The following is a 25417-nucleotide window of genomic DNA, read 5'->3' on the forward strand; positions in this document are numbered from 1 at the left end:
TCTTGAGGGATTTTTCAAAAGTCATTCTGACTACACACCATTTTCTCCTTAAACATACTCTTCAAAACCTTATTCACCATAGGATTCAATGCCAGTATACCTAGCCCAGCCCTACTCAATCTACTCAATGCTTGCAGCATCTCTACCACATCCCCATGCGGTCACTGAGCCAACATAATGAGACAATCACCATAATAGGAAGCTAATGACTTCTGGAGGCAACATGTTCCTCTTTGAACCACGTCATCAGGAATTTCTTCCTCAGACTGTGGCGATATATCTGTCCTTCCAAAATTTCGCTATGTACTATAGATAATCCCCACAGAGGATGCAACTGTCCCCACTTGGCACAATTAAAATCTATGTCCATATACTACTATCTTGAAAATTCACTGATATTGCAATTTAGGATGAGGAAGACTGGGAGTTTCCTACATATGGGCTTGCTCCCTGGCCTGTGGACTTGTAGTCCTACTTGGTGCCTAGAGGTAAAGCAGAGTGGTGATGAATAGGGGCCAATGAAGTTCTGCTTGTTTCAGTTGATGCCATGTCTGAGCCACTGATTTACTTGTTATAAGAAATGCATCACTTCAATGGGTACATATTTATAACAGTGGATTTCATTTGCATATCTTCCATATCTAAATTTTAGCCTCTGGAGATTTGGTTTACTGATTTATAGGTTTAAATATGAAAAAAAAAAACTTTAGTGAATTCTGCTGCTAAACAAATACCTTAACATTAGTAATTGTTATAATAATTATCTCAACTTTATTTGTATTTATTTTTGGGGGGAAATGGGGGTCAAGGTCTCACTCTGTCTCCCAGGCTGAAGTGTGCTGGCGCAATCACAGTTCACTGCAGCCTCGATCTCCTGGGCTCAACCAATTGTCTTGCCTCAACCACTCAAGTAGCTGGGACTGCAGGGGTGTGCCACCATACTAGCTAATTAAAAAAAAAATTTGTAGGCTAGGCACAGTGACTCATGCCTATAATCCCAGCACTTTGGGAGGCCGAGTTGGGTGGACTGCCTAAGCTCAGGAGTTTGTGACCAGCCTGGGCAACACAGTGAAATCCCATCTCTACTAAAATACAAAAAATTAGCCGGGTGTAGTGGCGTGTGCCTGTAGTTCTAGCTACTCGGGAGGCTAAGGCCGGATAATTGCTTGAACTGGGGAGACAGAGGTTGCAGTGAGCTGAGATTGCACCACTGCACTCCAGCCTGGGCAACAGAGTGAGACTCCATCTCAAAAAACAAAAAAAAAAGTAGTAGAGGCAGGGTCTCGCTATGTTGCCCAGGCTGGTCTCAAACTCCTGGGCTCAAGTAATTCTCCCACCTCATCCTCCTAAAGTGCTGTAATTATAGGCATGAGCCACTATGCTGGGCTTCAACTTTACTTTTAATAAGAAAAAGAAGCAACAGTGATACTACTATGAAAACATGCAGTGGGAAGTTTGGGCATGCTTTTGAATCATCATAGCTGGGCTGAGGAGTATATGGCTGCCCCCAGACAAAAGGAGCTCCATCTTTTCTGTTCTTTGGAGCTCAGGGAGGTAGCAACCAGATAGGACTTGAATAGGAGACCCCTGATATTACCAGGTTCCATAGGCTTTAGCTGTCTCCCTGTGCCCCCAAACAGTCAACAAACTCTTTCTGCTCTCTTCAAAAGTGACAGAGTATCTCCTCTGGAACACCAAGGGGACAAATGGCCTTCACACCTGAAGTCCAACGTACAGCCTGCTTCATCACACTTCAACAGAGGATTAACATCTGCTGGGCTCTCATCTTTTAGAATCACTGTTCTCAAGAAACAGTGTAGCACAGTCTGTCAGTCTGGGGGTTTCATGCAACAGAGGACAAGCAAAGACATAACTGTATACACACACACACATGCAAATATATATTTAAACACATATAAAGAAATATATAATGAATATAAATACATATATCAATGTATAATAAACATTAAAATATAGATATTTATACATGTAAATATGGAGTGCTGCTGCTAGTCTGGGGTGCTTCTCCCTACAGGGAAGAAGAAAAATATAAATATACATACACACTATACACACACACACACACACACACACGCAAGTATACAGAGCAGGGGTGTCAAATCTTTTGGCTTCCCTGGGCTACACTGGAAGAAGAAGAATTGATTTGGGCCACACATAAAATATGCCAATGATAGCTGATGAACTAAAAAAAAATCTCATAATGTTTTAAGAAAGTTAATGAATTTGTGTTGGGCCACATTCAAAGCCAACTCAGGCTACATGCAGATCGTGGGCCATGGGTTGGACAAGCTTGACACAGTGAAAAGATGCACTAGGACAGATTAGATAACTCCAGGCATAACTGACCTTCCCATGTAAGCATGGTAAATAGCTATTTCTACCACCTCAAAATTCTCCTCTACTTGCTGGATGGTTTCTGAAATCCTACTAATGGGAAATAATGACCTTTGTTCCCTAATTCAGTTCAAGCATTAATATGATGAAAATACAAGCATTCATAATCTAACCTCAATATCTAAATAACCAATATTCCCAATATGACTATGAGCCATAAAGGTGAATGAAGATTAGGAGCATACAGAAGCACTATACTGGGGAAGGGAGCAGTGCAAATAACACAGAACTGGAAAAATTGTAATGTTTGAAATTAACTTAGAAATTTGCCTGGCACAAAGCAGTGAGAGATAGGAAAAGATTTATTCAAGAAGTCACTTTCTGAACAGTCTAGAAGAGCAGTCTGGTTTTTTGTTTGTTTGTTTGATTTTTGAAACAGGGTCTCACTCTGTTACCCAGGCTGGAGAGCAGTGGTGCAATCTCAGCTCACTGCAACCTCCACCTCCCAGGCTGAAGCAGTCCTCCCACCTCAGCCTCCCGAGTAGCTAGGACTACAGGCACATGCCCCAACACCCGGGTTTTGTTTTTTGTTTTTTTCTTTTTGTGGTGTCTCATCATGGTGTGCAGGCTGGTCTCACACTCCTGGGCTCAAGCAATCTGCCCCTCTTGGCCTCCCACAGTGCTGGGATTACAAGCATGAGCCACTGTGCCCAGCCCAGTGTGGTTTCTAAAACAGAAGTGACAGTATGTGGATCAGCTCCGTAACTTATCTCATACATGAGCTTCAATACAAATAACTTTTACTTCTATAAATCAAACTGTCTACACTTGGCTGGACCAATGCTTCATGCAGCCCAAGGCCATCCTGAGGCTAGTAACAACCATTAATTCAGCCCACCTTCTGCACCTAGCCCAACCTCTCAAACAAAACCCCAGACACTTAACTCCAAAAGCATTATTGAGTAATATCATTGTTACTGATCGACTCACGGATAGACAGAAGAAAACATTTTTAGAATCCCTTATACATCCCTAGTCTCTCTCCCTGGCACAGATATTTGAAATATCTTGCAGTCTCCACCCAACACAATAAAAGCTAGTTGTTTGGCATAAGCTAAGAGCTCTCAGAACCCTGCAAAGCTGCAACTACAATCACTTTTGATCCTCAAAAAGTTTAATGGATACATTTATCAAAATATCATATTGTACACCTTAAATACATACAATAAAATTTTTTAAAGTTGTTTGAGCAGAAACATATATTTGATCAATTACTTGAGGATTTTCTTTTTTTTTCTTTTTTAGAGACAGGATCTAACTCTGTTGCCCAGACTGGAATGCAGTAAGCAATCACAGCTGACTGCAGCCTCGAGCTCCTGGAATCAGCAGCACTGCCACCTCAACCTCCCAAGTACCTAGGACTACAGGCATGTGCCACTATGCTGATCTAATTTTTTATTTTTATTTTTTGTAGAGTCAGGATCTTGCTATGTTGCCCAGGAAGTCTTGAATGCCTGGCCTCAAGCAATCCTCCCATGTTGGCTTCCCCAAGTGCTGCCATTACAGGTGTGAGCCACAACAAGGCCCTGCCTTGTCGATTTTTTTTACTGTATTTCCAGTTTTTCCACTGTTCAATGGCAGAGGAATTCCATTCCCTATAAATAAAAAATACATTCAAGCCCTAAAAAATATTAACCTTCTTATTTACCATTTTCATTTTCACTTTTTGCCTATGAATTTCAGTTAAAAACTAGTGTTATTTCCTTATTTCAACATAACTACGTTACCATTCACCTTCTTTGTATAGTTATTGTAAAACATATTCCATTTCTCTATGTTATACTCAGCAAAAATGACTGTATAGAAATTACTTGTCGCCTACTTGGGACAACAATCCACCCATTCATTCCTTTGGCTTGCAAAGAGTCGGGCAGTTGGGGTTAGTGACCCAAGTCTAGTTGAACACTGTAACATGGACTATGGCAGAATTAAATGGAATGGCACAGCACCAAACCTAGACTGAGAAGTCCAGAAAGGTTTCTCAGAGGAGGAGGTGACTCCTGAGCTACATGTGGTAGAATGTGTGGAGGTATCCAAGAAGTGGGGCAGAGCTACTCCAGCAAGAACTGGCGGCACGGAGAAAGGCATGATGGTGGATTCTGGGTCTGAATTAAAGTGTTTTTATTCTCCTTTACAACCATTACATAAAGTGACTCCAATCCTGGGGAACATAACCTCACCAGGAACCCACTAGGAAGCTCCACCCGTCAGTGGAATTTCATTAATGTTTCATTTATTCACTTAACATTTAAAGAATTACCACTCCAGCATGAATAATAAGATAGTTAACACTTATTGGGCACCAACTATGTTCCAGTCACTTTGCATACATTATTTTATCTGATCTTTGCCACAAACCTCCAAGCTGGGGACTGTTATCTTTGTTTTATAGACGAATAAATGAGTTTCATTGCCATTAAGTGAGTTATCAAAGGTCACACAGCTATGAAGTAACTGAAACAGAATTCACCCTCTCAGTCGATCTGTCCCCCAAACCTGGGCTCTTTTGAGGCCTCCACACTGCCTCATTCATCTATTCAAAAAAAGTATTTCTTGATTGCCTACTGTGTGCCCTCTGCTGAGGAAAACAGGTCCATAGACTGAGAATTTTTAAATAAGAATTTTCTAAGAACTGCATTGTAGGAAAGAAAGATGAGGATGCTCACCAGCCAATATCTGGTCAACTACCACATCCCAGTTCCAGAATACATCAAAATTACAGCTTTTTTTGATATATGACTGCGACTTGAAGTAAGACCCTCTCTGAAAATTGTCATATGGTCAGCAAGGAAGGAGGTCATTGTAAACTCAGGTAAAGGAAAACTGCTGAGGCTCAGCAGAGAAAGGAGATGTACCTTTTAGTTTTATGTTGGCAGACTTCAAAAAGGCAATTTGAAAGGAACACAGGTGACATTCATTCAAAGGGGTGCACAGGGTTTGCTGAGGAAGACATTAGGGACCTATCATCTTGTTGAGACATCAACCTTCTTTCTATAGCTCCTGACATGAGGCACGCTTTTGTGATGGAGGGCTGAGTGTCTCACCCCTGCAGGCCAGTGCCTATGCCAAGTAAGGCACTGTGCTTGCGTTCATGTACAGAGGAAGGAAGCCCTGTGGTATTAATGACATGAAACAGGTATGGTAGATATTTGCTGCCTAGATTCAGAAACTCTTTCCATGTTTGAGGAATCTCCACTTAATGAGTCCTAATGAGGGAAGGGGAGCAAAAATTCCTCCTTCATAGGAATGGAAACTGCTAGGTACTTGTTTTTCCCAGCTCCTTTAGGCATGTGATGTTCTCATGTCAAACATGGATGTAGGAGCTTTGAAGCAAAAGGAAGGAGATAAGGGACCGCTCCTACCCTCCTGGAAGCAATAAGTTACAGAAAAACCACATTCATGGTGAGAAAATAGCAGCAGTACAAACTTCAGCAGCACTCCAAGATTTAGTGGTGGTGGCAGCAATTTTCTCTTCAGGTCAGTTCTATGATGCGATTTGGGGCTCAGCTTTAAACCTGACTCCTAGCCTTCACAACAAATCTCAACAAATCTGTGTGTTTCCCAACATTAATTTAGTAAACTCTTTCATGCTTAAGCAGCCAGAATCAGCCTCTGTTGATTACCGATACGAATCCTGTCAGTCCGAAGCATCCCTTAGCCTCTTCTTCTTGTAACATCACACCATTTCCGGAGGGGAACTGCCCTAATATCAAATTAAACCCAGGACCAAAAATCAATTTGCCCATCATAGAGGCTCCCCAAGACCTTCCCCTCCACAGATACTCTTCATAATCAAACACCAAGCTAATCATGGTGTCCCTTTCCCCTGAACACAGTAATTACTCCAGGTATAACACTTGACCAAAGTTGGGCCCAGCAGTCTAGTTAGGAATTTTGTTTTTTTTAATCTGAAACTAAGAAAGAAACCTTGCACACCACAGGACAAGAGTAACTTGGCTTACGAAATTTAAAGTATAAAATAGCAAAATGCCATTGCCTTCCCACCACCATAAAGTAGCCTGGTCCTTTACATCTGACTTAAGGGTTCCTGCAGAACAGAAGAAAGGAGTCATAGAATTTTAAGCTAGCCTGTCTCTCAGATTTGACAAATGAAAAACACAAGGCCTGAAGAAGGGAAACAACTTGCAACAGGTCACACAACTTACATAAACCGGAATGAAAATTTTCTCCATCTCCTGCCTACACTCCTGCACTTTTTCTATCCCCTACCACGTTTCAGCCTTGTAGCACTAATTAGTGCCGAATCTAATGTTATATATGTTTGCTAGAATGAAGGCTCTGTGAGAGCAGGAGTTTTCTGGTTTGTTCCCCACTATATCTTCAGTGTATAAAACAGTATACAATATAGACCTTCCTAAACAAGTGGGACAGAAAGGCATCTATCAATAATTGCTTTTATTCCAACAGAAGCAGACTCTAGAATTGACTATTTCTGCCTTGTCACCAAGCTAAAAACTATTTTGTTTTCTGGGTGCTAATCCCACAAGAATGATATTTCTATATTCAAGTTATATATCCCATGCTGTATTTTGTATTTGCACTCTCTGGGTCTAGCAGCTCTGCCCAGGTTTTTCCCTGAGTGAAGAAGTTTAATAGACTATAAAAGCATTTATTTCATTCAATCTATTGCCCTAATTGCTAGGCAACCCAAGAGAATTCAATCCAATTGAGTTCAACTCAAAGAGTATATCTCAGTAAATATTTTAAATGAATTAATACTTTTTTCCTAGTTCCCAGTGACTAAGTGCAAACTTGAATGAGTAATGCTGCTGATTATAAAATGCATGTGTCCTCATATGCAAATGCATGCCATCATTAAAACATTTTCACAGTCTTTCTTTTTTTTTCAAAGTTGATCCAGAGAGAAGCCTTGAACACATCTGTCTGCATCTTTGAGTACCTACAGGACCCTTCAGTGTCTGGAGACTAACTTCTTACCCTTCATCCTCCTGACTATGAAGTTAATCAATAATCCCTTTGCTCTCAGGTGTGCCCACCCCATTTAATTGCTTGGTGTTTAGTCTTATCACAGGGATAATTCATAGAATACTAGGTTATTTAGCATCACAGACATCTCCAATTCAGAATTCTCACTTCTCTAGCTCAGTGCTGGGCCAGTTTTTCAGATGTGCTGGTCATGTTCCTTAAGCTAGCAACCACTTCAGGGAAGAGGCCTTTACCTTCCCTCCTCACTTAATAGAGTATTAGCCCTTGACAGTCACTTGAGGCTGCTTTCCAAGTGGTTGTGCATTATCCATAAGTTTATGATGGAATATTTATCAACATTACAGCTATTTTATTCTGTTCCATTTAATGTAGAAAGTGATTTACTTCTTTTCCAAAAATACTTTTAAATCAATAGTTCTCTTCTTAGTTTTATATCACAATATTTTACCCTCAGGGTCACTTTCTCAGAATCACATATTATTGAAAGGGCAAGAGTTGACTTCTGGGTCATCCTGCTGTAAATGAGCCCATGGATTTCCTCTTCCCTGTGTTCTTCTCTCTAATCATCAGAGTGATTTACATCTTGTTTCTCTTATAGCTCTCCTTATCTCTATATGCTTCTTTATTTATTCCTTTTTCTAGCATAAGGAAATCAAGACTTTAAGTTCTTCCCATAGAAATGAGACAGACAGGCATCTATTAGTAATCACTATTATTACAACAGACATAGGTTGTAGAAGTGACTACTTCTACCCTGTCACCAAGTTAAAAATGATTTAGCCTCTGGGTGCTAATCCCACAAGAATGATACCTCTATACTCAGTCATAGATCCCATACTATACTTTGTATTTTCAGTCTCTGGGTCTGGCAGCCCTACCCAATATCTGGTGTGAGCAAGTTTAATATATTACAGAAAAGCATTTATTTCATTTAAACTAGTGCCTTAATTGCTAGACAACCCAAGATAATTCAATCCAATTGAGTTCAGTTCAAAGAGCATCTGCCCCGTACCAAGCATTGTACTCGGCATCCTTTGCAATTATCAAGAGGCCAAAAACACAGTCTCTGTCTTCAAGGAGCTTATTATGTTCTAGATGATTAAAAGATAAACATAAAGATACGAGGCAGAACGCAGTAAGTTACAATGGAGATATAAACAAAGGTTTTGTATAGTTTCAAAGTTCCTCTTGTATTGATTTCTAGTTTTATTTCATTGTGTTCAGAGATGATACCTGATATGATTTCAATTTTTTTGAATGTTTTAAGACTTGTTTTGTGAGCTAACATGTGGTCTATCCCTGAGAATGATCCATGTGCTGAGGAGAAGAATATATACTCCCCAGCCATTGGATAAAATGTTCTATAAATATCTATTAGGTCCATTTGTTCTATAGTACAAATTAAGTACAATGTTTCTTTGTTGATTTTCTGTCTGGATCTGTCCAATGCTGAAAGTGGGGTGTTGAAGTCTCTAGCTGTTGTTGTACTGGGGTCTCTCTCTCTTTACCTCTCATAATATTTCCTTTATTCACTCAGACTCATAGATAGATAGATATGTGCTCATATATATCTGGGTCCTCCAGTGTTGGTTGCATATGTATTTACAATTATTATATCCTCTTGCTGAATTCTCCCCTTTATTGCTATATAATGATCTTGTCACTTTTTATAGTTTATATCTTGGAATCCATCTTATCTAAGCATAGATACTTCTGCTCTTTTTTGGTTTCTGATTACACAGAGTATCTTTTTCTATCCCTTTATTTTCAGTCTATGTGTGCCTTTATACATGAAGTGTGTTTCTTGTAGGCAAGAGATCGCTGAGTCTCTATCTTTTTCTTTTTTTTATCCATTCAGCCACTCTATGTTTTTTGACTGGAGAGTTTAGTCCATTTACATTCAATGTTATTATTGATAAGTATTGTACTGTGTCTTGAAAAGTTGTTTTTTGATCAGTTCATATTTTTCATCTTTCTACTCAGGTATGTGGTTCATACACCACAATTACAGTATAATAATATTCTGTGTTTCTCTGTGTACTTACTATTACCAGTAAGGTTTGTACCTTCAGATAACTTACTCCTATCATGTTGTTGGTTGTTTTGTGGTCTTCTCTTCCTTCTTTCCTTCCTTCCTGTCTTCCTTTTACTGAAGGTGATTTTCTCTGGCAGTTATGTTTTAATTTTTTCTGTATCCATTGCATGTTTTTTGATTTGAGGTTACCATGAAGCTTGCAAATAATATCTTATAATCCATTATTTTAAACTGAGGACAACTTAACACTGATTGCATAAACAAACTAACAAGCAAAAGAAAAACATAATATAAACTCTACATTTTAACTTCATTCCCCCCAGTTTAAAACTTTTTTTTCTATCTTATTGTACTATGTCTTGAAAAGTTGCTGTAGTTATTTTTTGATCAGTTCATCTTTTCATCTTTCTACTTAGATATGAATAGTTTATACACCACAATTACAGTGTGATACTATTCTGTGTTTCTCTGTGTACTTACTATTACCAGTAAGGTTTGTACCTTCAGATGACTTCTTATTGTTAAATAACATCTTTTTTAAATCCTTTTCGGATTAAAGAACTCCATTTAGCATTTCTTAAAGGACAGACCTGGTGTTGATGAAACCCCTCAGCTTTTGTTTGCCTGAGAAAGTCTTAATTTCTCCTTTATGTTTGAAGGATATTTTCACTGGACATACTATTCTAGGGTAAAAGTTTTTTCCCTGAGCACTTTAAATATGTCATGCCACTCTATCCTGGCCTATAAGGTTTCCACTGAAAAGTCTGCTGCCAAACATATTGGAGCACAATTGTATGTTATTTGTTTCTTTTATCTTGCTGATTTTGGGATCCTTTCTTTACCCTTGATATTTGGGAGTTTGATTATTAAATGCCTTGAGGTAGCCTTCCTTAGTTCAAATCTGCTTGGTGTTCTTTAACCTTCTTATAGTTGAATATTGATATCTCTCTCTAGGTTTGGAAAACTCTCTGTTATCATTGCTTTGAATAAACTTAATACCCCTATCTCTTTCTCTACCTCTTCTTTAAGGCCAATAACTCTTAGATCTGCCCTTTTGAGGCTATTTTCTAGATTTTATAGGCATGCTCTATTCTTTTTTTTCTTTCTTTCTTTTTTGAGACAGAGTCTCACTCTGTCACCCAGGCTGGAGTGCAGTGGTAGAATCTCAACTCATTGCAATCTCTGCCTCCCGGGTTCAAGTCATTCTCCTGCCTCAGCCTCTCAAGTAGCTGGGACTACAAGGCTGAGGCACCATACCCAGCTAATTTTTGTATTTTTAGTAGAGACAGGATTTTACCATGTTGGCCAGGCTGATCTCGAACTCCTGACCTCAGATGATGTGCCCTCTTTGGTCCATTCTCTTTTATTCTTACTTCTTTCAGCTCCTCTGCCTGTGTATTTTCAAATACTCTCTCTTCAAGCTCACTAGTTCTTTCTTCTGTTTGATCACTTCTGCTATTAAGAGACCCTGATGCATTCTTCAGTATGTCAATTGCATTTTCAACTCCAGAATTTCTGCTTGATTCTTTTTAACTATTTCCATCTCTTTGTTAAATTTATCTGATAGGATTCTGAATTCCTTCTCTGTGTTAGCTCGAATTTCTTTGAGTTTCTTCAAAACAGCTATTTTGACTTCTCTGTCTGAAAGGTCACATATTTCTGTCTCCTTGGAATTAGTCCTTAGTCTTTTATTTAGTTTGTTTGGTGAGGTCATGTTTTCCTAGATGGCCTTGATGCCTGTGGATGTTTTTTAGTGTCTGGGCATTAAAGAGTTATTTATTGTAGTCTTCACAGTTTGGGCTTGTTTGTACCCACCCTTATTGGGAAGGCTTTCCAGGTATTCAAAAGAAATTGGGTATTATAAACTAAATTTTTAGTCATTACAGCTGTATCTGCTTTAGGGAACACCCCAAGCCCAGTAGCACTCAGACTCATAGAGATACCACCTTGGTGGTCTTAGATAAGATCCAGAAGTGTTCTGTGGATTACCAGACAGAGACCTTGTTCTCTTCCCTTACTTTCTCCCAGACAAATGGAGTCTCTCTCTTTGTGCTGTGCTGCCTGGAACTAGGGGAGGAGTGACACAAGCACCCTTGTGGCTACCAACACTGAAACTACACTGGGTCAGACACAGCACTGAATCTTGCCCAGTAACTACTACCTGGCTACTACTTATGTTTGTTCAAGGCCCTCGACAATCAGCATGTGGGAAAGCCAACTAGGCTTATGTTCTTCCTTTCAGGGCAGTGAGTTCTTCCAGGCCCTTGATGGGTCCAGAGATGCAGTCTGGTAGCCAGGTTCTGGAATTGGAAACCTTAGAAATCTACCTGGTGCTCTACTCTACTGGCTGAGTTGGCATACAAAACATAAGACACAGTCCTTCCCACTTTCCCTCCCCTTTCCACAGGGAGTGGAGTCTCTATCCATGGCTGTCACCATTACAGACCCACAGAGAGTACTGCCAGCCTACCACCTTAAGGCCCAACAGCTCTTCAGTCAGATTTGGTGAATGCTGCCAGGCCTGACGCTCACCCTTCAGGGCAGTGGGCTCCCCTCTGACCTAGGGCAGGTCCAGAAATGCTGCCCAAGAGCCAAGACCTAGAAGCAGGGACCCCCAAAGCCCATTTGGTGCTCTACCCCACTGTGGCTGAGCTGGCACCTGGGCTGTAGGACAAAGTCCCCTTTACTCTTCCCTCTGCTTTTCTCAAGCAGAAGGAGTCTCTCCTCATAGCCACCACAGCTGGAAATGTGCTGGGTCACACCAGAAGCCAGCACATCTCAGAGTCTCACCCAAGGCCCATGGCATGTATTACTGGGCTACCACTGCTGATTATTCAGGGCCCAAAGGCTCTTTAGTCAGCAGGTGATGAATCCTGCCCAGGACTGGGTCCTTTCTTCTTTCAAGGCAGCAGTTTCTCTTCTGGTGTAGGGTACATCTAGCAGTATCATCTGAGAGCTAGGGCCTGGAATGGGGGCCTCACAACTCTGTCCAATGCCCTATCCTGTTGTGGATGAGATGATATCCAAGTTGCAAGACAAAGTCCTCTTTACTCTTCCCTCTCCTCTCCTCTCCTCTCCTCTCCTCTCCTCTCCTCACCTCAAGTGGAAGGAAGGAGTCTCTTTTGGAGGAGCAAGCTGTGCTACCTGAGGCTGGGGGAGGGGTGGTAAAGCACTCCCTTGGCTGCTCTGTCTGGTGTCTCACTAGGTTGCTTATCCCCCAAATCCACTGGCTCTGAGCCCAGCACACAGCTAGGACTTGCCCAAGAGTTGCAGTCCTTGTGGCCTAGACAGCCTTTCAAGTTTATTTTAGCCCTTTACCCAGCAGTGGCAAGGCTTGTCAAAACTCAAGTTCTGATTGCTGAGGTGGGTAATTCCCCTTTGGCTAGGGCCTGTCTATGCTCCCTCCGTGGACATCAGCCGAGTTCAGCCTGGTGTTGCTTTCCACTGTGACAGCACAGCACTGAGTTTCAATGTAAAGCCCCTCAGTCACTGCACTGTCCCTCCCACAAGCATATAGATTCTCTCTTCATGCCATGCGGCTGTTGCCAGAAGGATAGGAGTGAGGTGGTATCAGCAATTCAAGGCTATCTTTCCTACCCTCTTCAATGCCTCTTTCAGCAATGTAAAGTTAAAACCAGGTACTGTGATCACTCACCTGATTTTCTGTTCTTATGAAGGTGCTTTTTTGTGTGGATTGTTGTTATGTCACGTTTGGTGTTCCTGTTGCAGGGACAATCAGTGGAGACTTCTATTCAGCCATCTCACTCTGCCTCCCTCCTAAAAAAAAAAAAAAAAAAAAAAAAAAAAAAAACAAGGTTTTGAAGGTAATGGAAGAAAAATGAAAAATGTGGACTGTTTCACAGAGCTACAAACTCACCACATTAGTGCCCACTGCTGGCACTCTAAAAATGTAAAGTTATTATTTAGCCCAGCTGAAGGAAGAAAAATGTCCCATATGGATCAAAAACCTACAGATGTCTGATGTAAAGTCACTGGGTATCGAACTAAGCAGCAGCCTGAAAAAAAATCACTGTCTACTGCTACACCTAGGAAATGCAGCCTCCACTCTTCTCCCAGTAGACTGCTAGGGTTTCCAGGTCACTGCACTTAGCTCATTGAAGAGAAGAAAAACAAAAACACTCCAACAACCAATTATCTCTCCTTGTTTTCATTGCGCCAAAAAGCACAATGAAAACATTGTGCTTTTTTAACCTTTTTTAATCTTCTTGCCTCTTTTTAACCTTCCTTTTCATGAAGATGAGAGAGAGGGAGAGAGAGAGAGAGGAGGGAGGTAAGGAGGGAGGGAAGGGAGAATCAGAATTTATAAAGACTTTATAAAGATGTAAGAAAATCTCTCCAATGCATCTCTCAAAGACCTATTACAGGACCTTTCTTCTATCTCTTTGGTGACATTTTGGTTTTCTTGTACTGGCATCCAGGGTACTTTCCTTGGACTCATTTTCTCAGACATTTCTGTAAAGGAACAGTCTTCCAACTCCTCTGTATGACAGGAAATCGAAGCCTATGAAAGGTAAGTGCCATGCTCGAGGTCTAGAGTGAGTGGTGCAGAGTTAAAAAAACGTCCTGGGTTTCCTAACTGCAGCTCCATGTTCTTTCAATTCTACCAGTCCACATCATAAATGGAGATCAAGATGTATCGTTAAGTTTGATCCTGTTTCTTACTTTCCAACATCAGTCTTCTAATAGATAGGCATCATCTTGTGTTTTTCTATGAATTACCTTGGAAAGGAGTGGGGAAGACCATATATTTTCCATTTCTATGGCCCTGCCCTGGAACACACACAAGCCTGTGTTGAGAATCACCTGTGAGAAGCCAAACAGATAGTCAGCAAAACTGTTAGAACCACTGGCTATTTGATGAATAGCGTGATGGTAGTGATTCCCTCCTCAAGTAGGGGACAATAAATGGGTAACTTGTTCCCCATATTCATATAGATAATAGCTCCAGCTTTGGCTAATATGTCCCTCCCTAATAAGGGTGTTGAACTTTCAGGTGTAACAAGAAAGGCATGTGAAAAGAGCAAAGTCTCCCAATTACAACTGAGGAGGTGGGAGAAATACCTGGTTACAGGCTGTCCCAGGACTCCTCGTATGGTAACGGACCTTAAGGACAGCTGTCCAGGGCAGGAGATTAACACTGAGAAGGTCACACCAGTGTCCAGGAGGAAGTCAATTTCCTGGCCCTCAATGGTTAAACATACCCGGGGCTCAGTGACAGTGATGACATGAGCTGGTGCTTGCCCCAGGCACTCTCAGTCCTGTTGTTAGATCATCTGGTTGGGGGCTTCTGGCCCAGAGAACCTTTGTCCTCTGGGGCAGTGCACCTTCCAGTGATTGCCTTGGCATAGCGGACATGGGCAAGGGGGCAGCTTGTTTCTCATTGGACAATCTTTTTTAAGGTGTCTTTGAAAACCACACTGACAAGCCCTACCAGGCAAGTGGCCTGCTCCATTTTCTGTCCTCTCTGAACCACCAAGATCTGTTTGCCTGAGGGCCATGACTAAGCCTGCAGCCTTTCCCTGATCTCGCTTTTCCTTTTGGGCCTGTTCCTCTTGGTCCCTATTATAGAACACCGAGGTTGCCAGGTTTAATAATGCCTCCAGATTTTGTTCAGGGCCCAGGGCTCACTTTTGAAGCTTTCTTCTGATATCTGCGGCTGATTGGGTAATAAAGTTATCTTTAAGGATAAACTGACCCTCGAGTGAGTTGGATGACAGGGGAGTATATGTTCTTAAGGCCTCCTATAGCCACTCGAGGAAGGAGGAAGGATTTTCTTCCTTTCTCTAAGTTATGGTAGACATCATTGAATCATTCATGGGTTTTTCCTAATTCTCTTTAGTCCTTCTGGAACACAGGTCAACATATGTTTGCAACTCCAGTCCCCATGACCTGAGTCGAGGTCCCAGTGGGGATCCATATTGGGGAAGGCTTGCTGACTGGTAGGGAATTTGTCCCTTCCTTCGGCTGTCATTCTATCATTTACTTGACTAAGATACCAGGTATCTCCAAACTCTCAGGCTGCAGCTACAGTTGCATTCTTTTCATTAAAGGCCAGGGTTTGATTTAACAATAGCATGACAGCTCTCCAAGTGAAACTGAAGGTTTGCCCTAGACCCTGTAGGGCATCTATATACCTATCAGGATCATCTGAAAATTTTGGCAGGTCTACCTTGGTCTGCTTTAAATCAGAGAGAGAGAAGGGGACATGTACCCGAGTTGGGCCAAATTCCCCTCCTTCTACAGCTTGAAGGGGATGTAACTGATAGCCTGGGGATTTTTGTGGTCCGTTGGAGATTTCTTTGATTTTTTCCTTCTGGGTGGGGGAAATTAAAGGAGGCTTATCACTAATAGGAAGGGGAGCTGTAGGAAGGTCAGGATATGGAGGTAAGCTGGGATGTAGATTGCAAACTTTGCATAGTTGTGGATTATCTTTCAATGAAAAGAAGACTTGGACATAAGGTATTTCACTCCATTTGCCTTCCCTCTTACAGAAAAGGTCAAGCTTCAGGATAGTATTGCAATTTATACTTCCCTCAGGTGGCCATTTTTCCCCATCAGAGAGAGAATATTGGGGCCAGGCCGTGGTGCAGAAAAAAAATGAGCCGCTTCTTTTTCCAGGTTTGTGGGCCAAATGGTCCCAATGTCTTAGGATGCATTTCAAGGGTAAGCCTGTTGATGCCTGAGTGTTTCCAATCTGAAAGAAAAAACTGCCCGCGGTTTTGGTTTGTTTTCTCCCCCTGCCCAAGAACCCACAATGGTCCCTGGATCCTGCTGATCGGAATAGTTGTGCTCACCGAAGCAGCAGCAGAAACACTAGTTTTCCTCCTAGACCACAAAGAGGACTGAGGAAGGTCAGATTTAGTGGCCTTTATCGATGCATTCTTGAAAACCTGCACCCTTGCCTTTCCTCTTAGACCACAAAGAGGACCAAGAAAAATCAGATCTAGTGGCCCTTACTGATGCATTCTTGAAAAACTTTTAGAATCCTAAGCATTTTCTCCTGTTAGTATTGGGACCTTACCCTTGTCCTATAAAGATGATATGCCTCAAAATGGAGCAGAGGGCCATACCCTGAGGGAGGGAAGGGATCTCCAGGGTTGGAGGAGTGATGCCTTTTGTCCACATTTCTCACCATATGAATAGGAAGGATATAACTTCTGAGGCTTCCCATATCCTAGCTTCAGGAATAGCCTTCATTAGGCCTACTAGTCTGAGAAGGGATCCTAAAATTCCAGATAGTCCCCTGCAACAGGACTTTGGGCAAAAATTATGTCTTCCTAATTGGTCAGACAAGGTGCCTAAAGAAGGGAACAGAGTCCAGAAATTTATACTAGAAATCATTCTTACAGGATAAACTAGAATAGCACCAGAGACAGCAAGTGGTTTTAGAAGCAGGACTAGCCTCGGAGGAGAGAGGCGGAAGGAAGTTTCTCAGACAGGCGTTAGGACCCAGGAGGCAAGGGTCAGGATAGGTAGGATAGATGGGCGAGTCTCACTTGGGCAACATAACTTTGAGAGTTCTGCTCATGACTGCAGGGTCAACGAACATTTTGTCAGTACCCCAGAGCTGAATAGCTTTCCTCTCTGTTGACCCTCGGCTCAGTCTGGAAGTACAGGAAAAGCAGAAGCTGGTTCCAGGCAAACCAATGCTCCCAACTCTGAAGAGTCAGGAGTTGTTAGAGAGTCCTTTCCCAGAAAGCCTGACACTCGTGTCTTTAGTCCCATGGCCGCACTAGTCACTTTTAACTGGCCGACAGGTGTCCGGTGTTTAGCCTCCTTATTCTAAGGAAAAACAGGACAGAATGGCAAGTGAAAGGGGTCTGACAGTACCCACCACGTGGTGATATCCCAGATGAGCCCCCAAGATCTGTCTGGAGCTGGTTCCTTCCAGTGGGTTCATGGTCTCGTTGACTTCAAGAATGAAGCCACGGACCTGCGCAGTGTTACAGCTCTTAAAGGTGGCATGAACCCAAAGAGTGAGCAGCAGCAACATTTATTGTGAAGACCGAAAGAACAAAGCTTCCACAGAGTGGAAGGGGACCCAAGCGGGTTGCCACTGCTGGCTGGGGTGGCCAGCTTTTATTCTTATTTGTCCCCTCCCATGTCCTATTTCTGTCCTATCAGAATGCTCTTTTTTCAATCCTCCCTGCAATTGGCTACTCTTAGACTCCTGTTGATTGGTCCATTTTACAAAGTGCTGATTGGTCCATTTTACAGAGTGCTGATTGGTCCATTTTGCAGAGCACTGAATGATACATTTTACAAACCTCTTGCTAGCTACAGAGCACTGACTGGTGTGTTTTTACAGAGTGCTGATTAGCACATTTTACAAACCTCTTGCTAGCTACAGAGTGCTGATTGGTGTATTTTACAATCCCCTTGTAAGACAGAAAAGTTCTCCAAGTCCCCAGTGATCCAGGAAGTCCAGCTGCTTCCCCTGCCAGTAGCAGTGGCAACTCAGACAATACACCCTGCCTATTTCTTCTCCAAGGAGCACAGCAGAAAGGTCAAAGAAGCAAGCCCTAGGATTTGACTTATATTTATCTGAGAACAATGAGGTAATACATCTCTTGGTAACTACTTTTTAGATACAGGGGGAAGATAGAGCAGGCATCTCTTTGTCACTTGCTTCTTGGAAAGCCAAGCATGAAGTACAGTATTCCAATGATAGCCATACTCTTGTCCAGTTCTGTCCAGAGTCTTATACATGCATATTTATTGTGCTCATAAAAGTTTAAAACTCTCTTGGGCACTTGGCAGTGACCATTACCCAATACAGAGCCTCTATTTTCAGGGAGTTTACAGTGTGGCACATTATATCCCTTCAGTCAGATCTAGGTAATTGTTAATAGGAATTAAAGAACTCTTCTCTTTGCAAATATGATTACAACCCCCATGTGGTCTGAATCTTAAGGAGTACACTTTTGAACTAGTGAACAAAATCTACATTTATTACTGATTCGACCTGCCCAAAAACATATCCCAAATTTCAATTTAATTGTGTCTCTACCCTGCCTAAAAACTTTTGATGACATAGATTTTCCCAAAGATAAACATAAAACTCTTTAGCCTTGAGTTCTGAGACTTTAACAATGTGATGACAGATGAAGAGATCTGCCCTCTCCAACTCCAGCTCTGCTCAGAAGCAAGGTTGGTCTTCAAATCACTAATCACTAAATTATTATGTAGTTTAATAAATGTTTTATGCAAATGAATTTCAGAGTGGGATAAAATTAGTACAGTGGTTAAAAACATGGGCTTCCTCTTCACTTACAATATGTATACTTTTCTGTGTACATATTACATTTCAGTTTAAAAAGTTTTTTTAATGAGTTCTCAAGCTACTTTGGGTAAAAATCTCTTTTTCGCCACTTTCTGGTAATGAGCAAGTCATTTCATACTTCATCTCTCTAAGATTCACCTGTAAATAGGAGACGTTATATTACCCAGTATTGTGATGAGGATTTCACGAGATACATGTGAAGCACTTAGCACAGTGCTGAACACACAATAAGAGCTTAACAAATAGTGGTTACAGTTGATATAAATGAATGAATGTCAATTTCCATCTAAACTCTAGACACTTCTTCCACTAATTAAGCACAAGCTATATTCAGCAACCATGTTAGGTATTATTCCAGGAACCTTTTGGTTAAACCCCTGCTGATAGCTTGAGTCCCTTCTAACATCTGCTGTACAAGTAATAATATTTTTCTCTCTTGGGAAAAAAAAAATAGATAGAAAACTGTAATTGTTGCCTTTTTTCCTGAAGTAAGGCAAAGATGTCTCTATGCAGCTTTCCCAGAGGTAAATATCACATTCTAATAGATAATGCCGGCAAATTCACATGTGAAGATTCTATCTGGAACAGCTTCTATTAAACTTCAGTTTCCACCTTAATCACTATTATAGGTTGAATTGTGTTCCTCAATAAAATGTTGAAGCCCTAATCCCCAGTACCTGTGAATCTGACTTTACAGAAATAGAAGTTAACAATGATCAAGTTAAGATGAAGTCATTAGAGTGACTCCTTATCCAATATGACTAATACCTTTATAAAAAGGGGAAATTTGGACACAACGACAGAGAAAAAACAATGTAAGACACAGAGAAAACAGGCCATGTGACTGGAATGAGGCATCTACAAGACAAAGAACACCAAGGATTGCCAACACCACCAGAATCCCAGAGAGGAAAAAAGGATCCCCTAGAGCCTTTAGAAGAAGCATGGCCTTACAGAGACCTATATTTCAGACTTCTAGCCTCCAGAACTATGAGATGAATCTCTTTTGTTTTAACCAGTTTGGGTACCTATTTACTGAAGCCGTAGCAAACTAATGCAATCACCATTACCAATACCCCGTTTGAGGCTGGCAATCTGCAGTGATTTAAAAGCTCCTATAGCATATGGCCATAATGTAGGGCTCGTGCAAATGGCATGCTCGATGGCATGCTCGTGCAAATGGCAGGCTAAATGACAAACTGTCTGCTTTTCAAATAAACAGTAAATATATAGTAGCAGGCATTAAGGATAAGATGAAGTGAGATGAACTATCAAATTTCAGCACTGGAAAAGACCTGTTAAAAGAACTACTCAGCAAGATAGTTTTCCTTAAGAGGTTTTAAATTAAAAGGTTCTAAATTAAAGAGATTCTAAAATGACGTAGAACATGGATTTCCAAAAAGAATGAGACAAATGCCAAGTATTTAGATGTGGGAGAGGTGAGAATGGAATACAACAGGGGTTGGCAAACTATGGCCTGCAGACCAAATCTGCCCACCACTCCACCTGTTTTTGTAAAGTTCATTGGAACACAATATGCTCATTGATTTACATATTGTCTACGGCTATTTTTGTGCTACAACAGTAAAGTCAAGTCATCTTTACAGAGATCACAGGGCCCGCAAAGCCTAAAATATTTACTATCTGGCTTGTTACGTAAAAAGTTGGCTGAACCCTAGAGTAGAAAAATGATCTATATTAATGGCTCTCAAACTTTAGTGGGTACCAAAATCAAAATCACCTGGAGGCGTTGTTAAAATTCAGATTGCTGAGTGCCCTAGATTTTCTGATTCAAAATATCTGGGTGTAGGGCCTGAGCATTTGTATTTCTAACAAGTTCCAATGGCCACACTTTGAGAATCACTGCTTTAAGTTTATGCTGACCGATGCACCAATTTAAGCATGATGTAAGACAGGAGTGGGGAATAAGGAAGGGCAGTTAATTTTAAAATTGCATTTGATTTTGAAAAATGAACACAATTGGAAGATTTGCCCTACTGATTTAAAACTTACTAGTAAGCAACAGTAATCAAGACAGTGTAGTATTGTCACAATAACAGACAACAGATCAATGAAACAGAGTAGCAGAGTAGAGAGTCTGGGATTAACCATCACATATATAGTAAACTAAACTTTGACAAAGGTGAAAAGATAATTCAGGGAAAAAAAGAATTGCTTTTTCAACAAATGTTGATGGAACATGCGGATATCTATTAACAACAACAAAAAAATGAAACTTTGATTCATTCCTTATACCATATATATAGTACAAAAAGGAGAATAGCCAGCTTTCTCTTCATGGTTTGTAGGAGAAATAAACACAGAAGCAGATGAAGTCAGGCACTGTTGCATGAACTACATGTCAACATTTTTATAAGTTGGAAAAGTTGAAAAAGTTTGAAGAATGTGGCAATGTAGTACTCTATGCCATTCACCCAAACTCTGCATTCGCATCAGAATACTGCTGAGACTCTAACATGAAGACTTCAACAGAATCTCAATCTCAAATTCAAATTTTGTTAAAAAGAATTATTCAGTGCCCTTAAGTAGAGAGGACACTTTATATTCAACTATTGCTGAATAAACACCTTACTCCTTACAACAGTTTTTCACCCCCATCATGCAGAATTTTGCTAACTACTAAGGATTTTGCCACCATCAGCAGCAAGAAGTATTGCAGATGCTCTGCAATCTATTCCAGGATTCTCTAATACACAAGGAAATCCCCTCATCGTGTGTTTGACAAAATGTTTGTCAGCACGCATGAGTCTATAAGTAGTTCTCCAGAACAGGAGACAAATAAAAAAGGAAAGGGTAAATTAACTTTTTGAGGTGTTGATTAGGTGATAGTTAGACTTGAGTTTCATAGATGTTTCTACATGGGCCAAACAAACCCAAGGGTCATCTGAATAATTCAGGTCAAATGATTACATCTAAATTAGACCAGACAATTACGTCAAAAATAAATTAATATTTTTTATTGTTTACTTGCCTGGGCACTGAAATACAAGTGTCTCTATTCTTAGGAGAATCTGAATGTAGATGAGAAAATAGATAACCCTCTGATATGGAAGCACAAAGAGGCAGTACTCAACATTGCCCTGGCCCAAAAGGCTTCACACTGACAGCAAGTTTTGAAGAATGACTGATGTTCCAGATAAATGCGCTTGTGAGGTGGGGAGGAGATAGAGCTGTAGGTTGGGAAGCACATGCTATACACAGGAACAGCATGTTCAGAGGTAAGAAAAAATCACGACCTAAGTTCAGGATAAAGCAAGTTCTTCCATATACCTGAAACATCAGGTACCAGAAGGTGTAGAGAGGAATGAGACAGTGGTTCAACCATGATATCCTTCTGTGCCAGTCGCAGGAAAGCACACACTACCCTTTGAGGCACCTTTAAATCACTTTTAAGAAGTGATGTTATCAAATGTATGTTTTAGAAAGATCACATTGAAGGCAATATGACGGGTTGAATGTGGCAAGAAATGAGGCAGAGAGACTGGTTAGAGAGTTTCTGTAGGAAACAGACTTCAAATAAGACAGTAGCCAATGCAAGTAGGGGGATGGAATGAAAAATACTTAAATGAAATCTTGATCTGACTTTAAATATTTAGAAAATTCAATTAGCAAAACAAAGAAGTTGATTGGACTTTGCAGACAAAGGGAAAGAGGAGTTATTAAAGATGATTCCCAGACTTCTGTTTTGGGGAAACTGAGTGAATAGTGGTGTCAGACCCACAATTAAAAATACAAGGAGAGACGTGCAGGAAATATGATAAGCTTGATTTTAGAAACGTTGAGTTTTTAATGTCTATAAACTTTACACATGTGCTTTACCCAGAGTCATGTAATTACCTAGTATTAGCTAGGATTAAATTATGGTTACTCAGTTTGGAAATTAAACTTGGAATCCAACTATGCACAGTGGCTCACGCCTGTAATCCCAACACTTTAGGAGGCCAAGGCAGGCAAATCACTTGAGCTCAGGAGTTCAAAACCAGCCTGGGCAACATGGTGAAACCCCATCTCTACTAAAAACACACACACACACACACACACACACACACACACACACACACACACGGGGGGACATTCCAAGATGGCCAAATAGGAACAGCTCTGATCTGCAGCTCCCAGTGAGATGGAAGCAGAAGACGGGTGATTTCTGTATTTCCACTGAGGTACATGGTTCATCTCACTGGGACTGGTTAGACAGTGGGTGCAGCCCACGGAGGGCAAGCCGAAGCAGGACAGGGCATTCCCTCACCCAGGAAGCACAAGGGGTTGGGGGATTTCCCTTTCCTAGCCAAGGGAAGCCGTGAAAGACTACCTGGAAAAATGGGACACTCCCGCTCAAACACTGTGATGTTTCCAAGGACTTAGCAACCAGCAGACAAGGTGATTCTCTCCCATCCCTGGCTCGGTGGCTCCCATGCCCAGGGAGCCTTGGTCACTGCTAGCACAGCAGTCTGAGATTGATCTGCCAGATGGCAGCCTGGCTGGGGGAGGGGTGTCTGCCATTGCTGAGGCTTGAGTAGGTAAACAAAGCAGCCAGGAAGCTTGAACTAGGAGGAGCCCAACACAGCTTAACAAGGCCTAATGCCTCTAGACTCCACCTCTGTGGGCAGAGCATAGCTGAACAAAAGGCAGCAGACAACTTCTGCAGACATAAACGTTCCTGTCTGACAGCTCTGAAGAGAGCAGTGGTTCTCCCAGCATGGCGTTTGAGCTCTGAGAATGGACAGACTGCCTCCTCAAGTGGGCCCCTGATCCCCATGTAGCCTAACTGGAAGACACCTCCCAGTAGGGGCCAACAGACACCTCATATAAGCAGCTGCCCCTCTGAGACGAAGCTTGCAGAGGAAGGATCAGGTAGCAATATTTGCTATTCTGCTGCCTCTGCTGGTGATACCCAGGCAAACAGAGTCTGGAGTGTAACTCCAGCAAACTCCAACAGACCTGCAGCTGAGGGACCTGACTGTTAGAAGGAAAACTAACAAACAGAAAGGAATAGCATCAACATCAACAAAAAGGTCATCTACACCAAAACTCCATCTGTAGGTCACCAACGTCAAAGACCAAAGGTACATAGAACCGCAAAGATGGACAGAAACCAGAGCAGAAAAGCTGAAAATTCTGAAAATCAAAGCTCCTCTTCTCCTCCAAAGGATCGCAGCACCTAGCCAGCAGCAGAAAAAGCTGGACAGAGAATGACTTTGACAGGTTGACAGAAGTAGGCTTCAGAAGGTCAGTAATAACAAACTTCTTCGAGCTAAAGAAGGATGTTCGAACCCATCGCAAGGCTAACTAGAAGACCTTAAATGACCTGATGGAGCCAAAAATCATGGCACGAGAACTTTGTGACGCATGCACAAGCTTCAATAGCTGATTTGATCAAATGGAAGAAAGGATATCAGTGATTGAAGATCAAATTAATGAAATAAAGCTAGAAAACAAGGTTAGAGAAAAAAGAGTAAAAAGAAATATGGGACTATGTGAAAAGACCAAATCTACATTTGATTGGTGTACCTGAAAGTGATGGGGAAAATGGAACCAAGTTGGAAAATAGTCTTCAGGATATTATCCAGGAGAACTTCCCCAACCTAGCAAGGCAGACCAACATTCAAATTCAGGAAATACAAAGAACACCACAAAGATAGTCCCCAAGAAATGCAACCCCAAGACATACAATCATCACATTCACAAAGGTTGAAATAAAGGAAAAAGTGTTAAGGGCAGCCAGAGAGAAAGATCGAGTTACCCACAAAGAGAAGCCCATCAGACTAACAGCAAATTTCTCTGCAGAAACCCTACAAGCCAGAAGAGAGTGGGGACCAATATTTGACAATATCAAAGAAAATAATTTTCAACTCAGAATTTCATATCCAGTCAAACTAAGCTTCATAAGTGAAGGAGAAATAAAATCCTTTCCAGACAAGCAAATGCTTAGAGATTTTGTCACCACCAGGCCTGCCTTACAAGAGACCCCGAAGGAAGCACTAAACATGGAAAGGAACAACTGGCACCAGCCACTAAAAAAACAGGCCAAATTGTAAAGACCATTGATGCTACGAAGAAACTGCATCAATTAATGTGCAAAATAACCAGCGAACTTCATAATGACAGGATCAAATTCATACATAACAATATTAACCTTAAATGTAAATGGGCTAAATGCCTCAGTTAAAAGACACAAACTGGCAAATTGGATAAAGACTCAAGATCCATCAGTGTGCTATATTCAGAAGACCCATCTCATGTGCAAAGACACACATAGGCTCAAAATAAAGGAATGGAGGAAGATCTACCAAGCAAATGGAAAGCAAAAAAAAAAAAAGCAGGGGTTGCAATCCTAGTCTCTGATAAAACAGACTTGAAACCAACAAAGATCAAAAGAGACGAAGAATGCCATTACATAATGGTAAAGGGATCAATTCAACATGAAGAGCTAATTATCCTAAATATATATGAACCCAATATAGGAGCACCCAGATTCATAAAGCAAGTCCTTAGAGACGTACAAAGAGACTTAGACTCCCATGCAAAAATAATGGGAAACTTTAACACCCCACTGTCAATATTAGATATATCAACAAGACAGAAGGTTAACAAGGATATCCAGGACCTGAACTAACTTCTGCAACAAGCCAATCTAATAGACACCTACAGAACTCTCCACACCAAATCAACAG

The sequence above is a fragment of the Rhinopithecus roxellana genome, chromosome 1 (genome assembly GCF_007565055.1).
Source record: "Rhinopithecus roxellana isolate Shanxi Qingling chromosome 1, ASM756505v1, whole genome shotgun sequence".
NCBI lineage: Eukaryota > Metazoa > Chordata > Mammalia > Primates > Cercopithecidae > Rhinopithecus > Rhinopithecus roxellana.